Raw genomic sequence first — 19858 nt, 5'->3', positions numbered from 1 at the left:
GAACAACGGTGCGAGGTAAAGATGAAACTAGGCTTCATGAGGTCATCGCTTAGAGCAACGTGTTTTTGCACGCTGATTGCGCGTTCCTGAATCAGCCTATGCAAATCCTTCACCAAGGCTGGCTCGTCCTCGCGCGGACACGTGTTCTGTTGGGGTAACAAAAAAGAATAAAAGAAGGAACGCGCCACGTGTGTGCGTCAGCACCTACGGAAAAACCAGCGTAATGCCCCGATCGTGCTGCTTTTTGAACCCCCCAGTCCGAGGGATCTCGGCAGCTGACCTGAACACGTGTCTATAGCTGGACGTTGAGGACGCCTTCGAATAACGCTTTCACAACTGTTCGCAATGTTCTTGCTCACAGAATAGGCTATTTTCGTGCCTGCAGCACATCACGTGGTCCGGGAGACGACGTGGCACCGGCGACAACAACAAAGGGGGCAGGCATGTCTGAGGTGCCAGTACGAACAAAGCCTTCACATTAAACGTTTTAATGGCACGGAAACGCATTCAATTAAATTTTTTCTTTGGCCCGGTTGGTTAATCGCTAGTGAGTAAATCAGTGCCGAGAAGACAAGGATGCCATTTTGACAATAAAACTAGCTTTTGTCATCCTGACTTACGTAACCTTACTTGGCGCTTTCATGCCCGCGCAGAATACGCAGAATTCGACCGGGTTTTAATGTTCTGGTTTCATATGTAGGCACCTTATACGCAGGAAATATGACAGCCATTTTTTTCCCACTCGAGGCTTGAAACCAGTAGCAGAATAGATAGAACAATTTTTTTTTGGTCACGAGTACTGACAGAGTGCATATTGCATTGGTAATAACGTCGATGAAAACTGATGAGAATTTAGCGAATTTGTCTTTGAAAACAAGGCTACACTACATGAAAATATAAATTGTCTTATACAGGGGGGGGGGGGGGGGGGGTGATTTGGAGCCTACAGCTGCTTTAGGCTTTCTTTAACAGCTCCCCTGAGCTTCCCTTATTGCATAAAAGACTCTCGGTGTTTTAAATTTACCGATCCCTGCTAATACTTTGCTACGAACCCATATGCTTTTTCGTATACGTGAGCGCATAATTTCAAGTGCCGATGCATAGGTAATGGTAATGACGCGAGTTTATTATTCGTTTGATATAGGCCAGCAATCATTGAGCGACGGCATGTTCATAAATATAATCGAGGAAGTGCGAGGTGCGAGTGTAGATTCCAGGAACACCCGGCTCCCGCATTTGATGCCCCACGAGATGACACCGATCAATGTCCACTGCTTGGACCTTGTCTGCACCATCAAGGGACCTCCGGAAATCGCCCCTGCAAAAACAAGTAGAGAGTGAGTCAGCTATAGATGCCAAATAATTATTCGTCGTTGTACGAATTCATCAGTGTGGAAGAGAGTTCATGCTGTAGCAATGAAGATAGAAGATAAAGCTGCAGCAGGAACAGCCAACACTGCGTGCGAGATTTGCTATGTTGATGCGTCTAAAAAAATGCAAGTACTTTATTTGCTTGCAACAGTAAGTCTAAAGAAGCGCAATTCATGACGAAACAATCACTACAGCGGTAAACATTGATAGGCAGGAAGCGTGGACACTATTACTTGTACGAAGCAAGTAACAACATCGCCTCTACGTTTTCGTACCACGATAGCTCATTGCAGTGCACTACGCTCGAGCAAACAGTCGCACACCTTGGAATTATTGGTCAAATCATTCTATTATAGCATTTCACGACTTCTCCACAGAGCGTGCTTTGTGTTCACTGAGCAGGCATTTATCCAAAGTTTTTCTTTCCTCTTTGGACCTTCAACTCATTGGCAGCGACATTTGTTGCGCTAACAACTATCCCTATTTGATCGAAGCAGCTCGCATCGCTTCCACACTTAATGAAATAGCGCAATGCTCAGCCTTGTGTATGAAACCTGGTACAACGGATGCGATTCTAATGGAAGATAAGATTCAAACCTTCGCAGTGCTTCTGTAGTTGAGATTGCTATATATATCTTAAGAGCTGATAAGGCGCCTCGATACATTTGCGTCTACACGACTTGTTGACGCCTGCTCATGCGAGTAGATAGAAAGGCAATGGCCACAACGCGGGCCACCGAGGAAAGAACGGCGCAATTTTTCTAGGAACTCTCAAGCAGTATGCATATTTTGGTCATGATATATGCTACAAAATAATCTTTTATCAGCATACCTTGCTTTTAATATCGGCTTGCAGCTAGGTCGTATGCAGCTGGACATTTGCGTTCGTATTTAAGTGAGCGAGTTTCTTACAAACCATCGGCTGTGTGCTGAACCCCTCCAATTTAAATGCGGCGCTTCGGCTATGTCGACTCAATCATCAATACTTGTTACCCATGTTCGCCGTCTTTCTCACGCAGCAACACTTCGGCATATTTAAAGTATTAACTTACTCCCAAAAAAAAAACAACAGTTTTCAGCGCTTCTGTGTGTGCGTCCTCTTTCTCGCGGTCTGTGGCTGTTTGCTCCAAAAGCTTTTACAATATCGATGTGCATAAACATTACAAAAATAAGTTTTGATAATAAACTCTCGCCGAAAGTGTGGACAAGCGTGTTTAGTGCGATCCACTTTCCGTTAACGGAGAGTCTCCAGCTCTTGCCGCAAGCCTCGCCTCAAGCCTCGCCTCAAGCCTCGTTTTTTCTCACCTGGCAGGCATCTCCTTCTCTTTTCTTTGCGCCAGCACAGAGAAAGACCCTCAGTGATTGGTTGTGCGAATCGCTGGTTGCAGTCTGTGTTGTTCCACACGATAAGCTTGACTTCACGCAGAATTTCGCTGTAAGGACCACCTGTAACGACAGCAGGGTACATGGCATGTTCCTGGTCATTATTAGCTCTTTTGTGCGTTGCCATTTATTTGCGTTCGTTTGCATAATGTTTCTCACGGCGATCGCACGCATTCTGAAGTCAAAATCTAGGACACAGTGCACAAGAAAAGTTCACGCATGTTCTTCTTGTGCATAATAGCGGATTGGAAACGTGGTGTAATAGTTGCGCAGTCCAACATGTTTAACCTTAATATGCGCAGTTATAGCAATAGTCACTGTCTGCAATTATCTCTTCTAAAGCAACGTTTATGACCATTATGAGGACAACTGTAACACACCATCTCAAACGCTAGTCGGGAAGTGTTGGTTCAGCGAAAGGCCTTGAGCTTGTACTGTACATGTTTTGTTCGGAAAGTTATTTCTTTTTTTTAGCATACATTGTGAAGAACAGGACCCGAAGCTTCACTGTTTTTCTTTTTTGAAGATATACACCGTTCTCACCAAACTTCTGCGTCCCCCAGCCGGTGGCAACCGCGGTCTTGCCGAAGTAGGTCTCTTCGGGGCGCTCAGGTAGGCAGACCGGCCGAATGTACTCGTTAAAGGTGGACGGGCCTCTTGAGCCGCAGGACGGCTATGTCGTTCATGAACGTATCCTTCTGGAAATCAGGGTGCTGTCGGGATGCGGGACACCTCGACGTCTCGCACGTTCACCGACGGTTCCTGGATGTTGTGGGCGCCTAGTCTGATGGTTATGTTGTTAGCTTTGAGCCTGCGAGGAATGACGGATGAAAGCCTGATGGAAAAACGAGGCTAGCGTAAACGGCATCAGTCCTTTGACTGTGATGGGAGTACCAATGGCACTTGGTGGAAGTTCTCCGTTGTCTGTGTGTGTATGGGCGGCGGAGGGGGGGGGGGGTGGGGGGGTTGGGAGGCGGTTGGCTGCTCCCCTAGCTAGGGGGCTGTCTACCACCACCCTCGATCCACCTTCGCACCCCACACCCGCCAATATTCAGCCTCAAAAGCTCCATCCACCCCCCCCCCCAACCCTCCCAACTCTACCGTCCTTCCACCCACCGTAACTTCACCCATCAGTGACCCACCTATATCCACCCTTCATAAGGCCTACACCCAGTAGAAGCCATCCAACAGCGGAACGAAAAAGTGGCGGCGAAATCGAATTCAGAGACGCCAGCTACTCTCCCATAGGGACCACCACCAACACCTTCACCTTCGAGAAAAATTGTCACGTGTATGAAGCCTCGGCTTTGGGCAAAAGTATCTATTGCAGTAAAGGTATCAAAGTAATGTCGAGTGTCTCGTTGGGCATTTCTTTTCTGTTGTTCTCTTCTCCCAAGCAATTGTCCACGGGCAGTGATCGACAATTTTCTTCGGTGTGTATGTTTAAATTTTTTGCCTAGCGCTGCAGCGTCACCTCCACCTTTTGTCGCCGCAAGGCGCGCATGGAGGCGAAAGTGAGCGATGAAGGAAAAGGCACAAAGCGCTGAGGTTTACTGATATCTCAGAATGCTGAGACACGGCATTTTTAAGTGAGAATGAGGAATGAATGTGCAAACAAAAAAAACTCAGGGGTGGCACTTTGTTGACCTAAAGTGCGGTGAGGCGAAAGCCTTTAGCGCGGTGTTGCTGCTTGTGTCGCTGTCGTTCATTAGCGCCCGCACGCTTGGTTGCTGGAGAAACAGGTGAGATGAGGTGATGTTGCTAGAGGAAGAAGAAAAGAAAAGTGCACGGGCCTGCCTACTGGCTCAGGCCGAGCTACGCTCGCTGCGGCGTGCTGAAAGTAGGAGACGTAGAGGATAGGAGAGCAAAGAGGGAAAGAAAAGACGCGCCGCGCTGCTAATATGCCCCGGGCCGATCCCGGAGGCAGTGCAATACCGGGCCGACCCGTGCCAGAGTGCTTCAAGCCAAGCACTCCGCCATATTCCAAAAATATGTTTAAGATCTTAGGTCCAAGGACCCGCTGCAGATATTAAATCAGGTATCAGTATGGTACCTTCGCTGGTGGAGACACAGGAGGGCGTTTAGGCGGCATTCTTCCTGATCGGTGTTCAGGAGGCGCCTGGCAAGATTGCCTGGGGAGCGCTCCCCTGGAACGATGGTGGCACCACTCAATGACGCCACACGCATGCACAGTAGACTGAAGCGCAAGTGCATTAGTCTGCTTACGTGGAGGAATGCGAAAGCATGGTTTTGAGGAAAGGAAAGGTTTTTTTTTAGGAAAGGAAAGGACGCAGTAGCTCTCAGACCTCGTCATCTCGGTGGACACTCCAGCCGTCCCTTACAGCATGCAACTGAAGGTGCATATGTCATTAGTCCGAACCACTGTCGCAAGCTAGCATCCTACTTGACTAAAACATGTAAGCTATATGCAAAGAGAGATGCTAAGACACCACTGAGAATGCAGTATGAAGAACGGTTGCTCAAGATTTTGGTGAATGTAGTCGGGAATGCTGCCACCACATTGAGGCCAACCAGTGGCGACATCACTGGGATTTCATTCACATCGCTGGGATCGGATTTCAATCCCAGTGATCTGGATATCTGGATATCTGATACCTGATTTAATATCTGCTGCGGGTCCTTGCCTTGGACCCAAGATATTAGTATCGATGGCAGATGCCGGGGCTAGCAAAAATCTTTTCCTTCCTTTTTGCTATTATTTGTAATAAAACCACTACTACTTCTACTACACTTATTTTAGGAATATGGCGGTGTGCGCAGCAGCAACAGTAGCAGTGCGCTTTTTCCATCAGTCAACTTATCATATTTTTTCTTGTGGAGTTAATTTAGTCATCGGTGTGACATGACTTGAGATCGGACAAGGTCATGGCCTCAAGTACGAGCCATTAAAGGCTTTCGCCTTAATAACTCACAATCATTTTAGAGCGCAGGCGTCCGTTCCTACGTTGAGCGGCGTGACTAGGCCGTGGCGTACTGAGCGAACGAGCGCACCGACGAATAGAGCGAACGCGGAGCACAGAGCAGGACGAAAGACAGCGATAGCGAAGAGAGCACGGGAAGGGAAGCGGTAGCGTGAAGGCAGGTCACGCGGTGGCGACCCGCGACAAAAACAAAAAAAAGGAAAAGATTGCTCTTGCGCACGCTCGAAGGCTCGGGCTCCCGCTAGCGCGTCTCAGTTCACGGCCCTGGTCCTTCTCTCCCCGTGACTTTGGCGAAGCGCACTCCTACACCTTGGCGAAGCGGCGCGCGCGGACCTACAGTTCGAGATGGTTCGAGCCCAGTCGAGAAGTCACGGGGAGAGGGACGGAGCTTCACGCGACCTGCGGCGCCTACTCTATTCCGTGGCGACGCCGGCTGCTTCCAGAAATTTCCGTGCTTGGTTTTTTGACCGCGCTATACGAATCGCTCTCTCTCTCTCCATCGTCATACGAAGTAAAGGTGTAAATAAAATCAACAGAAGTTGGTACGAAGTTCGCCTGGGCAGCATACGCTTATAAACTTGTTTTCTTCAGTTGTGTTGCTTATTTAGCGCTCCTTTTAACACTTCTAGCAAAAGACTTCGCTATTCTCATTACAAGTTGCACCGGTTAAATGGCGTTGGTTTGTCAGTGAGCAATCTTTAACAGGTACACATTTTGCATGGGTTGTGTGCGCAGCTCAAGACATTAGGCGTTAAAACGAAACACCTTGTATTCCCTGCTCGTGATTAAGCGCATTTCCACTCGTTGATGTTTCTTGTGTTATTCAGCGTTCCAAAAACTGTTTCCTGCCGACCATTAGGTGTCAGGTATGTCTCGATCGTTGTAAACATATGCTTCCCTCAGACAATCCAAAAGGGCTTGAGTTCAAGGGCAGATAGCCTTCCCGCTGATGGCTCTTTGAATGATGCCGTCGGCATGGACGGCTGGCGCTGTCCCAAGCGGCGCAAACGATCTGGTATACAATGTGTATCAGAAGTGTTTCCCCTTCGTACAGACGTTGAAGACGTCCTCAATGATCCCCTGCCGCGCAAAAGTGCTTATTTCCCTTCAGTATGTCAATATTCTTACGCTCTCTTGTTGCCACTTTTTTTCCCGCGTGGACTGTTTCGTCGAGTTTCCGCGACCTGCCCCGTTCAAGGTCGGTCAGCGTTGTGTAAGTTGTTTACATTCTTCCAAAGGCCAGCCATGAGAACTGAGCGCGTTGCGGGATTCGCAAGTAACTGAATACGTGACCTCCTCGGTGTTTTTCCGGACTGAATCGTGACGTCATGAAGTTACGCCGGGCCGGCTCGCCTTCCGGATGTGGCGTTTAACCTGGGGAGGTTCTTTTTCATGCAAGGCACGCAGCCGGAGGCCCCACATGCTTAACAGGTTCTCGTTCCTTTCACAACCTGCCGCTGAAGCTTTCTTCCTGCTAAAGAATAAAATGAACAACAACGGTTGGCGCCTAGCTACTCACGTCATTGATAAAAGTAGCACAATTTTTCTTCCAGTATGAAAAAATGGATATCCCCACTGACGCGTGTTGAAGCGTTAATATGTAATAGGTGCTGAGCGCGAAGACGGACTACGAAAGTTGAAGAGCCACCCGGCATCGTTTCTCATGTCAGGTTGTAGCTGTCGTAAGCAATAATCAAAGCCACGTGCGTAGATAACGCAAACAGTACTCATCCATCCACAAGCTGCACAATTATCGTGTGAAATAATGATCGGTGCTCATTTCTTTTTCATTCATTCTAAGCGGTCCATCTAGATAACCCAGTGGGATTTTTTCCCGGACACTTACCCTTCGGTGCAATGCGCTGCCGTGATGACGTATCTGTTGCTGATAAGGGCTCCGCCGCAGTAGTGTTCGCCCGTTTCTCTTCTCATGAGGGCAGCCTGCATGATGAAAGTGTACACGGTCACCTTTCTTGTTCAAAAACTCTCGCTCCGAAGCGACCACACTATTTTGCAACATACAACATCCGAAAGGTATTTATGTCGAATGAAATTAATTTTGCTCCAGTGCCCACATTTAATAAAACTGGAGCGGGGAAACATTTCGTCCAAAACGATTCTCACTTCGCATGCGAGCAGTGTTCGGCAGCCGATAGTGCGGTGATCAGCGAAGTGTAAATATCGTGCTAGGTGCCAGATTTTACTTCATAGCCTTCTATAATTGTGCTTTTGTAAAAAGAGAAAAAAAAGAAGAGGGCACGAACATGTGAAAATGGTTGCACTGCCGCCTGGTTTTCTGCTCACTTTTTTGTTGCTGCAAGTTGGCCCCTTAACAACGTTCCTAATTAGATGTAAAGTTGTCCTTGATCCAGTCGCAAATGTACAACCTGAGTGGCTCAGACAAGCTTTAATGCTCCCACGGTCAAATTGGAATTCACCGCACGAAAGGCAACGTTCTTATGCGAAGTCGGCGTGACACTGTCACTGCGAACGCGGTTATTAATTTCAATATGCCTTCTGCATTGCATTTACTTCGTATCCCTCACGCTGACCGGTAACTATCGATAATCGAACTTTGTCAGCCAATATGGTACTTGCCACTTGCAAGACTGAGAATTCTGCTGAATCTAGCACAGCGTTAAGCGCCCAAGAAAGAGAAGCCGGTTTTATCCCTCCGGCATTTTTGCTCGGGTTGTTTTGCTTGAAGACCACTGGTGCTTCATATCTAACACTCAAGAAGCGAGACTAAGGTAGGCAGATGCGCAAGTGGCGCAGTCCCAAGGTAGGTGCTATAGCAGGTGTTGCCATGCCCTTTTTTCATTTTTGCATGAAAGAACAAACACACACACACACCAACAACCATCTTAACCTAGCGGAGCAACGCAGCACCGAAACACATCATGCTAGCGCACATATCTGCATTTGGCCTAATTACCCAAATCGACTGACATTCTTTTGTAGCGATAACTACATTACGGCAGCATTTCGAGCCTTCAGCGTGGCGGCTCCGCCACCCTGCGGCTGCGCCGCACGCTGTCACGTGGTTGGTTGGTCACGTGGTGCGAAGCAGCTGCCGGCGGCGCGGCGCCGTGGCTGATCATGTGGTTCGTCACATGGTTAATCACGTGACCAAGTTCCACTCAGCCAGCTGTAGCTATCGCGTCACTCCAGGTTTAACAAGAGCTAAGCCACCGCCAATTTTTTTCTTTTAGTACTTACCATCCATGCCCACTTGTTCGGCTCGGCTTCGTTGCCTCCGATGATTCTCTTGTGAACTGCAGGAGTACCGCATGCTGTAAGCAGAACAATACACCATGCTTTCAGTCATTGCACAAAAGAAAGTTGGTCAAAAGAATCTTATTTTATTTCTATCCTAATCCTTTGCTTTATATCTCGGCTTCAAATCACTTCAAATCATATGCAGGTCAGTATGTGGGTTACGCTTACTGTATGAGAAAGGTCTCTCTTAATGTTATTCATACATTCTTGTCCTCTTCATACACACTTCGTTCACACTTCATTCTTCATACATACTTCATTCATATATGTTCATTCATACATACTTCTCCTGGATTTCGGCCGCCTCCGGAATCGACTGTGTTACCCTAACAGACTAGCAGTGTGCTCGCCGTAATACATGTTTTGTTCAACTCCATTTCTTGCTCTTGATTTCGTCTATTGATATCAATATTTACAGTTTGTTCTCTCATCCACGCCACACTTTTTCTGTCCCTGTGCGACTTACTGAGCGAAAAACTGAGAGCTCTTTAGCTTAAGTGACATAGTATTGCAGCTCGTAGCTTTCAAATCAGCGTCTTCAGAAATGAGCGAAATAAGCCGGCGTTAGCGGCGTCAAATCATCGCTTGTTGTTGTCTTTCAGGATACGCAGCCCGTTTCGCTTACGTCAGCAGAGTTGCTGCTGATTTTTGTGCTCCCTTCTATGCCTTTGTCGCCGTGACTTCCTGTCCATTCTATTTCGCTCAGAGAGCTGGTGCGTCCGGTCTCCATCCAGTGGGTTTTTTTTGTTTAATGTCGCTTGTGGGGAAACACACGATTTCGGAACATTTTATTTTGTATTGCAAGCGCATGAGTTGCCGTTCAAGGATAATGCCAGGGGTAAGAAGAAACCGTATTTTTGTAAACGGCCGCCATGTCTCGGAAAAGTAAGGCATGAAATACAATGGCATAAAATGCGACACGGCCTCGACATATAATGATCCGCCACATTTGGGCTGGTGATAGCGTTGGGCTTCAAGCATTTATGGCCCCCATACTCGTCCACTCTCTCCCCTTCGGTCCCCCTCTCCAGGCCTATTTTTCGCCCTTGGTAGGATAAAGAAACTGATTACCTCACGGTGTTTGTCGGCCTTTTCAAAAACTGTACCTGAAGTTTACCACGCCGAAGGGCAAGTTTTTGATAACAAGGCTTACACAGTAATGTGATCCAAGCAGTAGCTAGTACAAAGCGGTATCTTTCTTGCTAAGTGTACTTTCTCACGTACGCATAGTGCGATTAATTAGTTGTTACTAAGCGATGTATGCCAAGACTTTTACGTCTGCGCTGATAATTTAAAACAAAAATTATTTTGCCAGGGTGATTGTCCTCAGCACGTCACTGGTGGTGTTTGACTGCAGTAAGTATATGATTTCAAATGATAATTTTTTCATCGTACATCAAACAGCGTAGGTCGGTGGCAATCGTTCCCAGCATTTACAAATACGCCAGGATATGTTCGTTCATTCAGTAAGAAATGAAGTTTTGTACCCAGGTATTCGTGTCGGAAGTAATTTTAAACTGGGAGCATTGCACAGCCGTGCGCTTGTGTCTGTCTTGTCGGTAAGCATGCATCGACTCTTTTTTTTTTTCTTTCTCTTGCGCTCTTGTGTTCCCAGTCCTGTGTCGCTGGGTAAAAAGTGTTACCCTGATTTAATTTCAGGCAACCTCCCTGCCTTTCTCTCACTTCAAATATCTCATCTCTTCGCAACTGCCGAAACAACGGACTGATTTTAAAGCATGGGAACTTCATGTGAACCTTATAGGAACCGTGTACGACTGATCTTAACTATACACGAACGTAAACCAAATTCTGGAACAGCTGCACAACCCCCTATTCCGCTATGTACTGTACGTCGAGGAGTTTGGAGTCTGTAAATGTGGCGCCACAGCCAAAGTGGTATTGTGCTTGTGACGCATGAACCATAGTTTCAACTTTATTCCCTCACGACGCGCAACAGCGGAAACTTTTCTCTCACGTATATAGCGGGGCAGAAACGTGGAAGCTAACGAGAAGGGTTCAGCTTAAGTTAAGGGCAGCGCAGCGAGCTATGGAAAGGAAAATGATAGGTGTAACGTTAAGAGACCGGAAGCGGGCAGAGTGGGTGAGGGAACAAACGCGTGTTAATGACATCCTAGTCGAAATCAAGAGGAAGAAATGGGCTTGGGCAGGGCATAGGATGCGAAGGCAAGATAGCCGCTGTTCCTTAAGGGTAACGGAGTGGATTCCAAGAGAAGGCAGGTGTAGCAGGGGGCGGCAGGAAGTTAGGTGGGCGGATGATATTAGGAAGTGTGCGGGGATAGGATGGCCGCTGCTGGCAAAGGACAGGGTTAATTGGAGAGACATGGGAGACGTCTTTGCCCTGCAGTGGGCGTAGTCAGGCTGGGGATGATGATGATGACGACGACGACGACGATGATGATGATGATGACGATATGCTTTGAAGGGACGGAAAGCTGGAAGAATCGGCCAACGTCCATTTTGCCCAGAGGCAGCGGACAAAAAAGTTAATAGCACTGGAGAAAGGAGGAACCACGCTAGTGCATTTTGGCACTCACTTGTGCGGATCTCTTGCAACTCAGGCGGAGGAGGCCTGGGCGGGTTCCTCCTCATGGGCGAGTGCGGGTCTGAGCTGGGCCTGCCAGCAGGCCGGCTCGTAGTGCTTCGCTGCGTGGTGCCGCCGCCGGCGCCTCCCTGCGGCCTGCCGGTCGGCTTGTTACCGGGCCTGTTGCCGCTGCTGCCTGTCGACGACACGTGCCTCTTTCGCCGCAAGAAAATTTTTTGTAGCAGCTGTATTTTGACGTCAACAAAAGAACGAAAAGTTGTGTGCATGCATTGAAGAGCGCGAGGGATAGCTCACGCTGGTGGGCTTGCTATACGCTATATGAATATGGATGCGTTAAATCATTTCCGTTAGGTAAATGTAAGTGACCGCGGTAGTTTCTTTCAGGCTTTACTCTTCTACTTTCACCTCAGATCTTCGTGACAAAAATGTCCAAGGAAGCGTAGAAACAAGTTTCCTTTGTCTTTAACCACTCCACACGATATTACTAGATTTGGTTAGATCATCTTTCTTCAGAAGGCACTTTTAAAGTGCTGCGAAGACAAAAAATTTGTGGAATTAAATATTGCTTAGCAAATCAATCCACTACTTTGAAAGACATCGGTTTAGGGCAGAATATTAAAAATTATCTGCGGAGGAAACGTAAAACTGATTGTAGAACTAACACAAAAGTAAACCTGCAGATGCACTGTGCTTAAAACATCGCTGAGTTCACTGCAATGACGCTAACATAGCGCACTTAGGCTTAGCATACACACAGAGCTTTTCAACGACCTTCGGTTGCAACAACAGTACGTTTTTTGACCCCTTTACGTTCAATCTGTTAAAATTGCTTTGAGATATAGGTAAGAGAACAAAGTTGAAGCACTTGCTACTACTTACATTGTCGCTGCCACTTCCGCCCCAGTTGTGCGAATGTAAACCGTCGTCGTGCTGCACCGGGTACACGGGTCTTGACGAGCTCGTCGTGACGACGACATGCACCGTACTGTTTTTGGTCGGCCGCGGCGGGCTGGGGCTGAGCACGGTGGCAATCACGAAGGTGCCATCCGGTCGTCGCGGTATGTTCGTGTTCACCACGAACTCCGTGGGGCAGCACACGCCGATGTGGTCATTGTCTATAGCGCACGTGTATTTGAGAAACATGTCCAGACTGTCTAGGAACACGGGCAACACGCATAGTCTGACTGGCGTGCAGCAGCCCTTGGATCCGGTGGGTGTCAGGCAGGCGTGGTAGTCGGCACGGCTGTTGAACTGGGTGGAACGCTCCAGAGACCGCTGCAGCTTGTCGACGAACCTGGTGATGGCGTTCTTGTCAGTGACCGGGCCCTGACGGTGCGGGTGAGTCGCCGAAGGACGAGTGGGAGGGCGACCGTACTGCGCTGGACTTGGAAGGTCCAAAGACGTCGAGGTCCTTTCTTCGCGTTCTGGAAAAAAAAATAAAGAAAAAAAGAGTCAGATAGCACGATTTGTAAAGATTGAAGTTTGCACAGAAATGACCTTTTTGGAACAATGTAATTTATTAAAGGATATTTTAAAGCGAGCCGCAAGTGATTGTTAGTGCTGGTGCAATCAAACCAGGAATCACGTAACACGGATGGCATGCTAGCTGCCAAGCGCCAGTGTTCATGTTTTATTCCATATTGACGGCACGTGGTCTATGTTCGACATTCAAGGGCAGCTCTCCCAGCGACGCACAAGAAAAGCGTTTCCCCTGGAATTTGGGAGATGGAGATTTAATGAAACCCAAAGGAGGACCACTTTGAACGGAGACCTCAGAAATAGAGGCGGATATAAACGGGGGCAAGGGAGGTGCGGTTGCCTCCCCCCCCCCCTTTTCCCCAAGCGAAAATTTTTATATAGGCAATTCATGCTGAACCCCACTTTTCTAAAGAATTTCAAGAAAGACATGGTTCAAATAGAACCGCCCCCCCCTCCCCCCTACAGACCTCCCCCCCCCTCCCCACCCATGAGTCCGCCCCTTCTCATGATGGCCCACGCATTTATATCACCATAAAATGAAATTGCATAACTTTCGGGTATACAAGCACTACTTGTGCGTCTGGTACTACAGACACTGTGCTTGCGCATGATTGCCTTAGTTGCCTATGCGCTATAAAACACAGCACAACACATGCCACAGACACAAATGTGTTCTTGGTGCCTTTTGTTTCGTTCACTTCAGTGCGTGGCCTGCACATTTTCCTTTTTTATTTTGCAATAACGATATATGTCATACATTAGACTGGTGAGCCCGCGTCACCTGTTCAAGGCACTTTATCTTGCTCATTTACAAGTTTCGGTCGTTAAAAATCATCTCCTGCAGGTCACCTGAAGGGGAACAGAGGAGTTCCTGACTGCTAGGCTGTAACTATAGCCGCCATCGTCACGCCGTTTGTCCCGGGAGACTACCTCTTAAATGCAGCGATAGCAGCCAGCTCTTGACTCGTCCCGCTGTCACAGGCGCAGCACTGCGGTTCAAGAAACTGGACACATCTGCTGTACACGTGGGTCGCATGCTGCGTCTACAAACGCGGCGCCATCAACGGAATAACTAGCGGCTCACCTCCTGTTGGCTTCAGCCAGCTGGATGCAATCTCGACGGTGTGTTCCGGTTCACCCTGCCTCCTGCCGCCGTGGTCTGCAGAGTCGTAGAAGACATAGGTTTGAATTGAGAGAAGACAAGATTGACGGGTAGCAACATGAAAAGACGGCAATAGCCGAAGGATGGCGAAAAGAGCCAGTTTAAATGCGTTCACTGCTTACAGAACAAACACGATGACGCAAAAAGCAAAAACATGGGCTAACACGGGTCGCCCCTGTCGACCCATCTCTTTCACCTTTGATTTTTTTGTGTTGCAAACCGGCAGTAGAAATGTATCGCCTCTGGGAACGACCGGGCTGCACATCATCTGCCTGCAGATAATGCACAGGCTTGCTCAGAAGTTCCTGAACCACGTGGGTTGCTTGTCAGCCGTATAGTGAGGCACTTACAAAACACCTGAAGACTAAAAGGCATTCGAAATGGAGCACAATAGTCCTTCTCGACATGGAGACATTTAGAGCCTCATAAGTGCTATAGGTGCTCTACTGCACCGCTGACAAGCGATATGGCCCGAACACTTTCGACTAGCGATGCTCAAACGAGAACTTTTCGTTTACTATTCCTACACCTAAAAAGTTACCGTGGTTGTACAATTTTGTTGTTTAGATTATTTGTTCCGGCTTTGAAAACTGACGCAGCACTGCGCGTCAGTCAACTGGGCCCGACAGCTATGCATGTTGGTCGTTTGCAGTGGTCACAATCGTGGCTCCGTCAACGGAGTCTATGACTGGCGACGCACCTGCTGTTGGCTTCGGCCAGCTGGATGCAATCTCGACGGTGTGCTCCGGTTCGCCCTGCCTCCAGCCCCCATGGTCTGCGGAGTCGAAAGAGGACCCGGGGACAGGTGTGAATCGAGAGAGGTCGACAGATTGATCTGGCGGTTTGAATGGGCCGGTTGGAATGCGTTCACGGCTTATTTTGCAATAGCAGCAACGCTTCTCACTTGCCTCTCAACTATTTGAAATCGCCTGCCCTCAAGCTGAACTGGATGGTCAGGTCCACTGTCGCCTGCCTGGTTGGTTCATTTTGGCGGCTTGATTCCCCCCTTTAATTCGCCCAACATAAAGGTATTATCTTCCTCTAAGGTCACCCACAAAGTAAAAATCTTCAATTATTTTTTAAATAAAAAAGTGGAAAAAATGCTCTGCACAAGAAGACCATAAAAAACTACCACAAACGGCTTAACTTATAGCCCTTTGATGCACAAAATAGCTTGTTATGAAATCAACCTTTATATTCTTCTTTAACTTTTCGTCTTTGTCTTCAAACGTATTGAAGAACACAGGGCACAGGTTGCTTGTTGCCGTGGATTACTACCAGTCAAAAAAGGAAGCAGCTCATATTTAGTTAAGCGCACAATTCTCTACTTTTAATTTGAATTAATGAAATTCCTACCGAATTTACTTCAGAGGGCTTCTTGCTCCTGAAAGCTAAAATGGTAATGTACTATAGACCCAACGCGGTAGCTCATAGAGTTTGGCTGTCGGCTGCTCAAGCCAAAGTCGGGGGATCAAATACGGGCCTGGCGGCCGCGTTTTGATGCAGGCAAAATGTAGAAATGGTCGAAATTATTCCGGAGCCCTCCACTACGGCGAATCTGTTTTCCTTTCTTCTTTCACTCCCTCCTTTATCCCTTTCCTTACGGCGCGGTTAAGGTGTCCAATGATATATGAGACAGATACTGTGCCATTTCCTTTCCCCCAAAACCAATTATTATTATTATTAAATGTCTGTGTGCTGTGCATCGCAGCGATCGTTAAAGAACGCCAGGCGGCCAAAATTAATCCGGATTCCTTTAATACGACGCCCTCTACAGCTCACGTGCAGTCAGGACGTTAAGCATTACATACCGTATACCATGATGTTTATTGTAATCATTGTTCTGAAAGGCTCTACACTTGAGATATAATCTCGCGTAGATGGATAAGCTGGTGTTGACATTCTTTGGATGCCAAGTTTCCTACTCGACAGCAGTACCGACCGACTGCTATGTTTCTGTAGCATGCATGGGACGAGCACGATTGAGAAGTTCTTCTTGTTTTTTTTTTTCTAAATGAGCCAAATCCAAACCACGACCATACGTGAAGTTCTGCTGTAATTGTAAGTTCGCCCCTAATACTTTCTTTTCAAAACTATCAAAACTAAGTGGACCATATAACTAGCGCTTTAAAGCATATCACGTAAGTTAAGCTTCCGACGCATCGCTGCGGATAAATAAACTTCCACTTTTTCTCGGTTTCACTCATGGTGTATTTGGCTCATTTCCAAAAAAAAAAGACACCTCAAGCACGGGGGGGGGGGGGGGGGGGGATGAATAAAGATATGAAAAACATTATGGGGGCAGCAATTGACATAAATACCGCTGCACTGGAGCGAGAGAGCGAGACAGACCGGTTGTCTAAAATGTTGCGGCGTAGCAGTCCTAACGCTGGGTTAACATGGTTGCGAGTTTTTATAATCGATGCAGAAGTAGCCGTATAATTTTGGTCCCTGTAAGGCACAGCAAATATATGCGAACAAGAAATAAAACTGGGCACATGAAAATGAGCACAACTGCACCAACGGCACTGGAGGGGGGGGGGGGGGGGGGGGCAAATTCCTTCACTACAATGAGGTGAAGTCGAACATGCAGGAGAGGCGATCATTGTGAAGTATAAACAGTTTAGCTTAACATACACTCGTGGCACAGCAGCATAACATAGCGTTTCATGAAGGCGCCAGTTTTTTTTTTCTTTTTTTACCATTACTTCCTGTTTAGGCATTGGAGGCATGGTTACTGTCAGTATTTGGTCCACTGTTCCGAAAGGTCACCTGTTATTCCATGCTTTGCGATAAATTAGTTACCCAGTATTTCAAACACTTGTGAGGAGATCGTAGCGATGATCGGTCACTATGCACTTGTGTTTATCCATGACAACCGCATTTCAGTGCAACCGGGGCGGCCATTTGCATTATGAATTTTGATTGGAGTCTATCGCTTATTGGTCATTAAATCTGTTAATCATAACAAACCGACAAAGTAACTGAAGTGTATGATATGCTGCTGACCATACGAGGGCGATTGTATGTTAGGCACGAAGTCGCACTGTACGCAAAGAGGCTTCTATCGGGCTGGTAATACCCGTGTAAACATCTGATAATAGCAACAGTACACAGTGGGGGATTCCCGTATAGAATACCACATTTCCCCACTTAAGCTATTTTTGTTTCCTAGTTCCTGTTTTCTGTATGGAAAGGAGGGGGATGTGCACGTTAGCCCTAAGCCAAGTTCAATAAGCATCTCGTCCGCGGCTAGCAATGCAGACGAGAAGAAAAAGAAATACATGTAATACATAAAGGAATGCGAAACCACGGGAAAATATTGTAGAAAGGGGCGGATCTAGTAAGCGGCAGTAACACCAGAAAAAGAACTCTAGTAGATGGTTTGGGACGGTTAGATTACGGTTAGGTCTTACCTGGCGTGTACGTCGGCTCGATGTCCGCCCTGTGCCAGACGTGTCCGACGGCACACAGTCCACTCATCAGTCCCCACACCGCGAAGGCAGCAGCCACCAAAGCCACGCGAGGCATCACTGACGGTCCTCTTTCACAGTATTCTCCTGGACGAAGCACACGGCCGTGCAACTAACTGTGCACTGCAAACGGGCGGACGGGAGTCGACCGTCACCTTGCTCCGGGCGCCGGGGCGCCCAGCGAGCGGTCTCCCTTCCAGCTTTGCGGCATCTTCCCTTCGCGGGGTCGGCTGAAAGCTCGCGGCGTCGGGCGTGCGTGACCCGTAGCCTCTGGCGGCGGAGCGACTGCTGCGGACGGACGCACGACCGGTCAAGTCAGCGGGCACGCGGCAGGGTGCTTTTTTTTTAACCAAGGTCGCGAAGGATATCTCTCGCCTTTGCGCCCTCCCCTGTTTGTCTGTGCGTGAGTGCGACTGCGCTTGCCTTGCCGCAACGCGGTTTCCTCCGCCAGAGCCTTCTTCCTGTGCTGCCACTGCTGCTGCTTCTAGAATGGCAGCCAGGCACGTGGGGCCCCGAACAGCCAGCGACTCTCTTTTTCTCTTCTCTCTTCCATCTTTATTTTACGTTCAGCACTTGTTTGTGCCATCAATCCTCTCCCAAGCTACACGTATATACTTCTCTTCGGGGGAAATTTCCAGCGTGCACGCGCTTGCTACGAGATTGTGAGCATCCCTTCCTTTCGTAACGAGCCTGCGTGCGAGTCACGTAACGCGCGGCCAGCGGAAATACGTCACTGGCAAAGCAGAGCCACCCCTTTTGTAAAAGAGGAGGTTCCCGCCTTCGTGTTTTTCTTTTGCCTTCGAGTGCGATATCTCTTGAGTACACCGCTTTAATGAGCGCCGTTTCCTCGCCGACCGGCTTTGCTCCGGAAGTGAGCGGAGGGGCAAGGCCGGAAGTATTTCGAGCGGCAGCGGAAAGACGGAGCTGTCGGTGCGTGCGTAGCTCAGAGCAGAGACTTCGAGAGCTTAACTGCGCGAAGTGTCTCACCGGGTTGCGCGCCCCTTGCTGGGGAGCGGTCGACGTCAGGCGCGGAGACAGGGCGTGGGGTTTTGGGTTTTCTGGCGGCATTGCACTGCTGTTGGGCTCTGCGCAGGTCATCAAGGATGTATTTGCGATGCCTGTCTGATGAATGACTCCTGACAGCATGCCGCGTGCTTAGTTGTCTCTGCCATGTCTGGTACCTTACATTCAATGAAAACGAAGTGTCTTTAGGTGCCCCTCCGAAATATTTTCAATTGGCGCTTTTTTGGAAACGCAGCGCCTCCCATTCTAATTTCTTCTTCCCGCTCTCAGTCAGTACGACATTGGAACATTACAGGCATTTTATACTATTATGCACATTAAGCCATTGCACCGTCTTCGATCTCCAAGTTAACAGGACCCCTGTCCTTCCGTCTTCCAATCTATCAGACTACATACTATTACCACTCGTTTTCCCGTCAAAACTTTCCTGTATCCTACAATTAACCGCCTGTGTCTTGGCCACTCCCCCGTAGTGGGTATGTGCCAGCAACGTCTGAGGCCTTCCTTCCTTCCTTTTCCGGAGGGGGGCGGATCGGGGGGGGGGGAGGGGGGGGGGGGGGAGTCTGCCACATTTTCTTCCCTAGCAGCTTATCGGTGCGATCCTGAGAGCATTTTAGTTATCACGTCCTGATGTTACATACGGTCTGGTTATTAGCAGTCAGGGCAGGTCAGGGTAAGAAGTTCACTAGTGGGAAAGGTTAAGCTTTCATGGGCGTAGGTTTTCCTCTTTAATCTAATGGTGTTTCAGCCGCTTGCCCCGCCATCCTCGGTTGGTACATTAAATACGTTTGGTCGGCAGAGATTCTCGTCGCAGTTAATTTACACACGGACAGGATGCTCAGCCAATTATCTTGCATAGCCTGTCGATTTCCCCAAACTCAAAGGAAACGTGACGTACACTGCCTGTGTTAGGCGCTACTTTAGTTCTGCAGGGCGAATGAAGGCTCAGAAAAAATGCTCTCTTCAGAGTACTGGCCACGAGCCATCCCTGTCGAAAAACACAGCACAGAATGTTCTGTCGTCACAACAGATCATTTGTAGTATTGAACCATGAACTTGTTTAACAACAAATTTTTTTGTAGTTTTGTCCGGTCCCTTGCCTTAGCGACAAAACTACCGAAACATACGACCAAAAAATCCCACTGTACTACAAAAATAATCTATATGCAATACTACAGGAAAA

The 19858-nt window shown here is 48.2% G+C and overlaps 1 pseudogene across 1 annotated transcript; it reads right to left on the bottom strand.

Annotated features, from left to right (window-relative positions):
* Nucleotides 1-1105: 1105 nt before the first annotated feature.
* Nucleotides 1106-18148, bottom strand: LOC144095333 (uncharacterized; annotated as a pseudogene). Its single transcript, XR_013306719.1, has 11 exons — nucleotides 17596-18148; nucleotides 14880-14954; nucleotides 14102-14176; nucleotides 12418-12962; nucleotides 11531-11762; nucleotides 8916-8989; nucleotides 7543-7637; nucleotides 3298-3565; nucleotides 2643-2817; nucleotides 1456-1486; nucleotides 1106-1346 (listed from the first exon to the last, which is right to left on the bottom strand). The product of XR_013306719.1 is annotated as an uncharacterized LOC144095333 (transcript).
* Between the last annotated feature and the right edge of the window lie 1710 nt (nucleotides 18149-19858).

This window comes from Amblyomma americanum, chromosome 6, assembly GCF_052857255.1.
Source record: "Amblyomma americanum isolate KBUSLIRL-KWMA chromosome 6, ASM5285725v1, whole genome shotgun sequence".
In the NCBI taxonomy this organism is placed as follows: domain Eukaryota; kingdom Metazoa; phylum Arthropoda; class Arachnida; order Ixodida; family Ixodidae; genus Amblyomma; species Amblyomma americanum.
This window is presented reverse-complemented; position numbering and strand designations above follow the sequence as displayed.